Source organism: Falco naumanni, chromosome 5 (assembly GCF_017639655.2).
Source record: "Falco naumanni isolate bFalNau1 chromosome 5, bFalNau1.pat, whole genome shotgun sequence".
In the NCBI taxonomy this organism is placed as follows: Eukaryota; Metazoa; Chordata; class Aves; order Falconiformes; family Falconidae; genus Falco; species Falco naumanni.
Genome location: NC_054058.1, coordinates 8,302,708 through 8,312,463, shown reverse-complemented (window position 1 = coordinate 8,312,463; position 9,756 = coordinate 8,302,708).

Genomic DNA, 9,756 nt, shown 5'->3' with positions numbered 1-9,756 from the left:
TTCAGCCGTCCTTGCTTCTCTGCAAGAGGAATTAAGATGAAAGTTTAAATAATGGATATTCCCAGGGAAGCTGTGTTCCCATGGTCTTGTTTTCTTGCCTCTGGGTTGTCATGATTCCTGATTTACACACAATTCGAACCTCTGGTGGCCTCACTGAGCATCCTCTGGGTCTTGTTATCAAGTCTTTTAACCGTCCCCATAAACCAGTACTGAATCATGCACCTCTACTCTCACACAGGGCCAAAAGGTGTTTCCCTTCCTGCTGACCATGAGTACCTCAGCAGGGCAGCCTTGACAAGGCAGTTCTGCTTCTGCTGGAGGCAACGGCAGTGCCAATTTTCTTAAAGCCTCAGAAGAGATCTTAAAACCATAAAGCAGAACAGAACACCTTGGGACTAGACCCCCTACAGTTCCTGCCTTGAAACCTACGGGCAGAGTTGCACAATTTCTAATGAGATCGTCTCCCACCTTGGATGTGGATGTGGGCATGAGGAGGAGAGAGAACTCACAGCTCCTAGTCCCAGTTCCTCCTTGCATCTAACCACTCTTTATTATTTGTTCTTGCACCACATTTTGGCAAAGCCCAATCCAAAATCCTTTGCCTTGCAGCTCTGCTGGAGCCATTGTTTTGAGTGGTCCTCCTTTAGGGTCTGGCCAGCTAATCCTGGCCCCTGACTCACAAAGTATTTCTCTCTTTGTGCCTCAAAGGGGAGAATTCTTCAAATATTGTTTAAAGCTTTCTCTCCTCCTTCATCCCTTCTGCTCCAAAGAGCAGGTCATGTAACTCTTTATATCCTGTGGTGTTTTAGTTCCCAGATCTGGCAAAAATCCCCTAGCATTCTGATGGAGGTGGAGTCAGTTAAGGTATTATCTTCTTCCTTCAGAGGCATGCTAGGTTCTAGGTCACTGGTTTTTTTTCTATTCAGCTATTACTTTTTCCGTCCTGTTCTTCTTAAACAGAGCCCATTTACTAAGTAGGTTAGGTGCTTTCAGGTTTTTTGCAGAATGGACACTCTTAAAGGTTTTCTGATGGATAGCCAGACCACAGTGCAGCAAATTTAAGCTTATTCCCAGTAGCTATGCATTTCCCAGTCATCTTTTGTAGGCCCTGGAAAATAGCCTATGACCCACCAATGGCCTGTGTTAGAAAAATAAAACTGATTTAGATAAAAAAACCATTCATACAGAATCCTATATACACTGAGAAATTACTTTCCTTCTTTGATCCAGTAGCATACAATAATCGTAACCCGTTATACCTTGCTGTTCTCCACCCTTCACACAGAAATACTTCCAGGATGTGTGACGGTGCTATTCAGACGATGTAAGAACCACTCCACCTCCTCAAAAGATAAAAACCTTTCTCCCCGCTCTGGCTAGCAGCTTGGCCTTCTAGCTCAAGCAGTTACAGGTCTGTGAGAGCTCTGGGGAGCTGGAAAATATTCCAGCTTCTAACCACAAAGCCACAGCACTTTATCTGTGTTTGTGGCTGTTGACCCCTGCCGTGTCTGAGAAACGCTGAAGAATTCAGAACTAGTGCCCTTATTTCTGAGGAAAGGCACTGAAAAATGGCATTTCCCTGTAGTCAGTTTGCCCAGCCAAGAAGCAGGAGAGGGTCGATATTCCAGCCAGCTATTCTTTTGTTGAAGAAATTAATGAACAGCACCCAGAGCAGTGAAAGGGAGGAATAGACTCCTTTGCTGAAAGAAGCAACTCCCAGGTTAAAGAACATGAGACAAAGTAAAAGATGTTATCTCCCTCTGCCGGGAGCGTTAGGGACTATCCCAGCTGTTTGAGGAGATGCTCTGGTGAAGGCTTTCACTGATTTGACTTTAAATTTCAGAAGCTGAGGTTCTTTCATCACAGATTTTCCTGGTATCTCACTTGTGGGAAGCCTTACCTAACCTAATAATTCCTCTTTAAAATATTCTCCTGCTACTTTCGCAATTTCTAAAGCTTGTTCTTCCCTTCTCGGAGAATTCTCTTCAGCTTTGAATTTTTCTCTCAGCAATTTGGAAACTATTATTTTGTCCTCTTATAGGGCCAACACAATGCAGGTGGGAGCGTGGATTGTAGATAAAGAGCTTTGCATCTCTTCTGTGTCAACCTGGGCTGTTACAGAGCTCAGCAATAGCCTGCATATAATGTAACCAGCCCAGAGGTTGTTTCTACATTATACCAGTTTCCAAGGCACTGCCTCAGCTTGGTAGAGCGAGCTTCAAGTGCCTGTAAAAGTGCCCCTGGATGTAGCAGCTATGCCAAGGCCAGGAGACTGCTTGTGGTGGCCCAGTGCAGGATCACTATGAGACGACTTTCTGCTCATCTTGCATTCTCACAGCCTATGCACAGTCCGTGGATGCACAGATGGCGCAGAGGAGGCATGAGAGAGGACAAACCTTACTCAGACGAACTGTGCATGCTTCTCTCTCCCCTTCCATCTCTGAAAAATATGATTTGGAAAAAAAAAAAAAAAAAGCTTCCTCTGCTTTGAATTCCCTCTAGTTTGTCTATGTGGATAATAAAATATCTCCCTATTCTTCAAATAATAAGTACCAGGTTACAGTATGTATATCTGTCAATATGCCTGGCAAGTTTCCTTGAGATAAATGTCATCTCAGATGTATGCAACGTTTTAGCTCAACTGCTGGACAGCAAAGTGTGTCTTGCCAGTAAGGTCAGTCAGAAAGTAGAATAGTTTGCTTAATTAGGTAATTTAGGGTCAAGTCTTTGTAGTCATCTGCCATATGGGCTAGATTTATGAAAACGCTGTGGCAAACCTGTAACGATGTTGTCCAAGATGAATTCCTTCTGCTGTCTAGATATTGCTTGCAGTGATTTGTGTCTTGCCTGTATTGATTTCACTGCTCGAGCAAAGCTGCACACAAAGGCACCTTTTCTGTCTGGCTGGAATGGTCAGCATTGCCACAGAACTGCAGCTGGTCACGCAGCAGGCAAGACAAAATTCACCCTTCTGATACATGGCTGCATGAATTACACTAGATGACTTTGTCTTTGTTTTCACTTTGTCTTTGTTTTCACAAGTGGAAAGAATACCCACTTTTCTTACAGAGTGCTAATGTATATATTAGCAAAGGCAACTATCTTACTCATACTAGAGCTTCTCTGCTCATGAAGATGTTTAAATACAGAATAATTTCCAGTAGGAATATGCCTACCCACAGAATTATGCAAGAGCTTTAGATGAAGGATAGTTGTGTATTTAAGGCCAATAGCACAGTACTTGGAAATATGCAGTCTCAGAGACGTCTCCTGGCTGTCTCTGGGTAGTTACTTTCATTTCACTGTCCCTCCACTTCCTATTCATAGGGAGAAGAGTATTTCCATTATCCACTTCGCTTGAGGCTAAGAATGCACTAACACGGGCTTTCTTTTTTTTTTTTTTAAGTCTCTGTATCCTGCCATAATAATAATGAAAATTTTACACCATTAAGACTCCTTTCAGAGGATGTCCTCAAAGCTGAATACTCAAACAGTAAACCGAAGCTCTGTTAGAGTTGCCTCAAAAAGCTTGATTTGGTATGTATAACTGTGGGCTTACTACTAAAAGCACTTACAGAGTCTTAGCAAGGTGCTTTGAGTGGCTGTCTATGGACTTCTGTCAAAACTTTTTATTTTTTCATGTAAAACAACAGCAGCAGAAGCAAATAACACCACCATCTATTGTGCCTAGCTAGCAGTAGAACCAGAGAAGATCTTGTTTTGCTCAAAATAAAACCCAGACGTAGTCCTCAGAAAATAAAGAATCTCTCCGTTGGCTGTTCTTGCCTTCAATGTCCTTTCTTTTGGGGACAGGTTTTACTTTTAGAGTCCTCCAACAGATGCTGAGGAAAACTTTTCTATCAGCACTTGCTAGGTGTACTGTGATGTTTCCTGTCATGTTTGTAAATGGCTTGCTTCGTATCTTAAAGCAACTGACATCAGTCAAATTCTTCGTCAGTCAGCAGTGTAACTTGCTGAAATTAACAATCTTCACTTTAACCAGGTGTATTTGTCAGTCTACACACTCTAAGCCCTGTATATTTGTGCCTGTAGCATGTTTCTGGTTGCTGCAATGTGATGCTCTGGGAGCAACTCGACTGGAGCAGTTTTAATGTTGCAGGGCTACTCAGATGCTCACACTCAGTTTCGGGGGAGTCAGCCACTCTGAAGGGTGTTGCAGCCCACCAGTCTTGTTCAGGCAGACTTTTATTTAGAAATAGAGCAATTCAAGCTCCAGTGCTCTCTGGCTAAACTTTAAAGATATGCTGCGGTTGTGGCTGGTTCTCCAGAAACACCAGCTTAGTCCTACTTAGTGACTAAGTTCAGCACCTTCTCCACGTTGTGTTTTCTGTTTGTTGGCAGGTGCAAGGCACTGGGCTCACCCTGTGTAAAACAGTCAAACCCAGGCCCTGAAAACTGTGTTTCACATCTCTCATGCTTTTCTGCAGTACCTGATCATTTTGCCCCAGCCTTAAACCAGAGAACTGATGAATCTGTGATTGTGATGGTCCTTACCCAACTTTCTCCTGTTCTTTTATTCTCTCAAACAGCCTCAAGTTGTGCCAGGGGAGGTTTTCATTGAATATTAGGAAAAAAATCTTTCCTGAAAGAGTTATCAAGTATTGGAAAAGGCTGACCAAGCAAGTAGTTGAATCATTACCCCTGGAGGTATTTAAAAGATGTGTAGACATAGCACTTAAGGACATGGTTTAGTGGTGGACTTGCAGTGTTAGTTTTATGAGTGGTCTTGATGATCTTAAAGGTCTTTTCCAACCTAAATGATTCTATGTCTCCATTTGGCTCTTTGAGTCACCTTCTCATCAAGGTCTTCCTTCCTATTGTCAGCTCCATGAAGCCCAGTAGAAGTCCCCAAGGCACAAGAGAGCTCATGTTCCCATGCTTGGCTGCTGGCCGTGGTGAAGGGCAAGTTCAGAAAGAAATCTCCATACGCTCCAGCATGTCTGTGCTGGAGCACACTCTGTACTGAACAAATCTCTTCTCAAGGTTTAGTTGCCAGCCATGCGTCTGCTAAGGATGTGAAATATTTTTTTTAAAGAATGTTTGTAACAGCCAAAAATTGGAAAATTTTCATTCAGCTCATAAAAAAAGAATAGATCAAAGCCAAGAAGGACGCTCTGACAAACTCCCTCCACAGCAGGGAGGCCCTAGGTCTTTTCAACAAAAGTTTTGCTATAATATGCGGGTTTTCACCTGAGCAGAACGTTCTTGTGCTGTCATTTACAGAAGCAATTGGGCTGTTTGAGCTGAATTCCCTGTGTTCCCTGCCCCTTCCCTCTGCAGTAGAACAAGTGTAACTCTACCTGAGGCTGATATTCAGTGTGGATATTTCCTGCTCAGACAGTTCAGGATTTTATGATGGAACCACCAGCACAGCAGTACCGCTAGTACAGAAGCAGCTTTGTGTACACAGTGCACATACAGTGACAGGAAGACAGGGATGTGTTATCACCCCAAGGATTTGATGGATAACAACGATGGTTTAACAAAGTAATTTTATTTTAAATTAGACATAATGGGTTCCTTTGGTTTCTTAGCCTTTGGGCTGCATCCATATACTGTATCACCCAGCCATTCTTTGCATTCTTGACAGCCAGGCCTTGGCATGACTTAAATGACAACTGAGATTATGTCATGATCTTCTGACTCTAGCAATGAAGATTTTGATAAAGACATCAAAAAAATCAAAACTGAGATTCAGCTATGGGAAAGGGCAAAACAGCTCTTATAATTGTGGTACGCCAGTCCCATGGGTATGCATAGTGGAATGCAGGCCGTCAGGCAGTGTTTAGCTACAGAGTGGAGCTCCTGAGATCAGAGCATTCTGTGGCATTGATGTCACTATTTGCAAACACTTGTAAAAGTATATTGATGCTGAAAGCACCTTCAGTGATCCCACAAGTTGCAAGCAATGCGCTTTATGGTATCAGTTCTGCAATCCTAACCTTTCTCCCCCTGCTATCATTGGATGTTAAATACATCAAACGCTGGTAATTGTCCAAAAATTTAAAGCTACATTGTGATTTGAATTCATAAAGGAATGACAAGTGTCCCAAGTGGCCTGTGAAGCAGAAAAAGAGAGTGATTAAGACGTGTAAAACATGGGAGGAGGGGCTGAGAGGCAGTGGGTGAAGGTCTACAAAGGACAAGCATATGTGCTCCAGAATTATCTAGTGCGTGCGATGGGAGTTTGGAGGCTCGGGATGATCCCAGTCTGCGTGTAAAGACTTGGGGTTGTGGAGGGAAGTGTAAAGACACTTTTTGACTTTGGGAGAAAAGTCGTGGAGAGACAATTTCCAACAGAAACTTTGTAAACATGAAAGCCCTGTTCAGAGGCCTGGCAGGACTACTGACACCTGGCACGTGGCGCACCATGGTTTTTCCCAGCATTCAAGCCCTGACCTGTAACGTGGCCCCTGTCAAGAGAGGAAGAAATGGAGGAGAAGACAGACATGCATATGGAGCAAAGATGAAACGGTGTGGTCATGGGGAACCCAAGAAAGAGAGAACTGAGAGTGTCTAAACGGAGAGACAGCAGTAGCACAGGTCACATATGGTCACTTCCAGCCTACAAGAGTAGTCCTCGGAGGAGGATGGAATTCTTGACGACCAATATTCTTATTAAAGTTTCATGTGTGGTTGACCTGACAATGCCCAAAGCAATTCCTCCTCTAGTTACATCTCTGTGTGTAACAACAGCTATGCAGGCAAAACTTTAACTGCCCCAAAGAAAAGCTTTTCTAAAGCGAAGCTTAAAGTGGAAAATGCATGTTGATAACTCAGGACAGATTATACTGCAAGAGTCACATAACTAAACCTAAGTTGAGTGTTTCAGGGCTTAACAATATACCTGCATTATCTAGAATAGAAATTGCAGCTGGAATTTCATACTGCTCCATGATCCAAAAGAACTTTGTGCACAGGCAAACATGTAATCTCAGAATTCAGAACAACAAAAAAAAAAAGGTAGGTGATCTAAACATGTTACTCCGTGAGAAAAGCAAAGCTGAGATGGAAAGTTCTGGCCTGTTGTATAACGATATTATCCAAAACTTTACCTTTATTAGACTTCACACACAAATACATAAAATGTGAAAGAATACAGTACACCAGAAAGGATACCATATTGGTAGTGGAAAAAAAAGTATTCTATAGAAAATAGCAATATTAAGAGATTCCTCTGAAGTCCAGGGAAGATGAAGGGGTTTTGTCCTGTTGGAAAATTGGCCTGTCCATTTTTAAGAGTTCTGATTCTAATGAGCTGGTCACTTGTTCATAACCACAAATGAGTATAACAAAACTTGCCTTCTACAAGTTACATTACTAAATAACCAAAGTCCCTACTGGCAGCAACCTCCTATCCATCCATGAGAAGGTAGCAGAGACCAACAGCAGGGAACATTAGCCACCTACGTCTGACTGTAGTTGAGCAATCATTTGTGCCTAGTGTTTTGCTTGACTTCCTTAAATAATGTCATTAAATATTTCTGGTTTTAAATAGGGTACATAAAAAAAAAAAAAAAGAAAAAGGAAACAAACGTGGAGGATAAATAATTCTGATGATATATCTTCTAAGCAACCAGATTGCCAGTGGGGTATATATAATGACTTCCCACAGATTTTGAGGTGTGGAATAGAATCTGCTTTGCACAATCTTTTGCCTGTATTGATAAACTGTGTATCAGGGTATTTATCATCTCTATTTTTCCAAGAAAAGTTGTAACTGAAACTCAAGGACAAATGTGTCATTTCAACTGCGACAGCAATTCAGATGAATGGCCTTTACATTCTAGAACTCTGCTGGTATCAAAGTAAGCAACCAGTCTGAGATGAGTAGTGAAGCACGATACTTTCTTCTTAATCTCAGGCAGCTAATACTCTTATAGCCTGAATATCCTTCCATCCAGTTGCAGCTCACCTCTGCTGGAAAAACGGGAGGGGGGAGGGAGGCTATTCCTGTTCAGGAACAAGCTCACATTTTTTAAGCCTCTCATTTTCCTCTCTGAATCCATAACAGACTTTAAAGAGAAAATCAATTATTTTACTAAAAAAAAGGATTTTCGACCTTTATTGAGAGTTAGACTGCCTTGTGGTAGAAATGAGGGCCTGACACCCTTACAGGGAGGTTGCTGGGTTGTAAAACAAGGTGCCTTTCCTCCATACGGGGAAGTGCTGGAGTTCTTCCTCCACCAGCCAAGCTGCAAAAGCAAAAAGGTGGCACTCACCTTTACTCACCTCGTGTCAGGGGATATCCAGTCCTTTTCAGTTGACAGAATGGAGTAGGAGGAACAACACTCAACTAGTGAAGGAGAATTACCTTCTCCTTTGCATCTGTCGCACTTCTTGCCAGGAATAGAGCAGAATTTTCTGAGCATCCACAGCACCTGCTGGCTCCCTGTAGGTTCGTGTCCCAAATCCCTTGAAAATTGTGTCTTCGTGTTTTATTTTACTGGCTAGAAGATGTTAAACAGCCTGCTCTGTTGTCAGAACTCAAGGACAGCCTTGGGATACTCCTGCACATTACGCAGAGAAGACCTGGGGGGTGCTACACAAAGGGTGTGAAGAACTGTGCCTACCTGCTCTTGAGCTACGACAGGTTTATGAGAAGACAAGAAGTGTAGATCTGTTCTTACTTAAGGAGGATGGACGGAGGCATCCACCATCTTACAAGATCACACCTCTACAATATAATCCAAATACTGAGCCTGCAGAGGGACGGGTGATACCTGTTCTCTGGTCTCTTTTCTCCCTCTGAGTACACCACCTCTGTCCTGAGCCTACTTCGTTGCTCTGCTCTCAGACCTAACAACTCTTCAATTCTTTGCTGGGTTAGAACTCCCTATGCTGCACACACCTTTTGTGTCCTGTGGAATGCCAACTTGACACTGTCCTGACACCCCTATCCCAAATGCCTGAAGTAAGATCTTTATTCACAAAGCCTTAACTGTGTTTTTCCCTTTCTTCTTTAAAAAATAGTTCTTCCCTCCTGCTATTACTGTCATGTGGCAGTCAAACCTTTTACCTGGTTACAGCCATAAATCTCTTGTGAGAGACGCTCTTTGACAGCACTGTCAGACTGCTTCATTGCTGTCACCTGCTGAGCAAGCGTGACTTGCTATTTCCCATCTTATTCCCAAGCCAGACTGAAGCTTCAAGTGAGCACCCCAGATCAACAGTAAGGATGGAGATACATGGTGGAGCCACTGCAGCGAGGAGATCAGAATTCTTTTGGTGGAGCTGGTTGTAAGCCCTGTCCCTCCACCTGCTCACAAGCAGGAGAAGGGGGTAGATGGTCCTGTGCAATTTCCAGAGAACCTCTGATTTCAAAATGCACAGTTACTCACTGAAAAGGGTTGCAGAGGGAGGCACTAGCAAAAAGCATGGCTTTTCCTTATGGAAATGCTGCTGCTGTTGTAGTGTTGCCCAAGAGCTGTGCTGTTTTAAAGCAGAGGCATGGCAGGAGCATGTCTTTTCTGGGGGAGGTTGTCAATATATTTGTTATTGGACAACGCTGTTGTGTTACGTGTTCTGTCTGTGCCAAGAGCTGGGACGGACACACACCTATGATACAATCACTGAAATGCTTCCATCTGTCTGAGCCCCTTGTATACAGTGCCTCATACCCCCTAAAACCCCAATATATGCTCTACTCCTATACAGGGTGTTGTTGCTGGGACTTATTGCAGTGCCCTGTTGTCTTCTGGTTGGTGCCCGGTGTGGTCTTCCAGCACTTTTTCA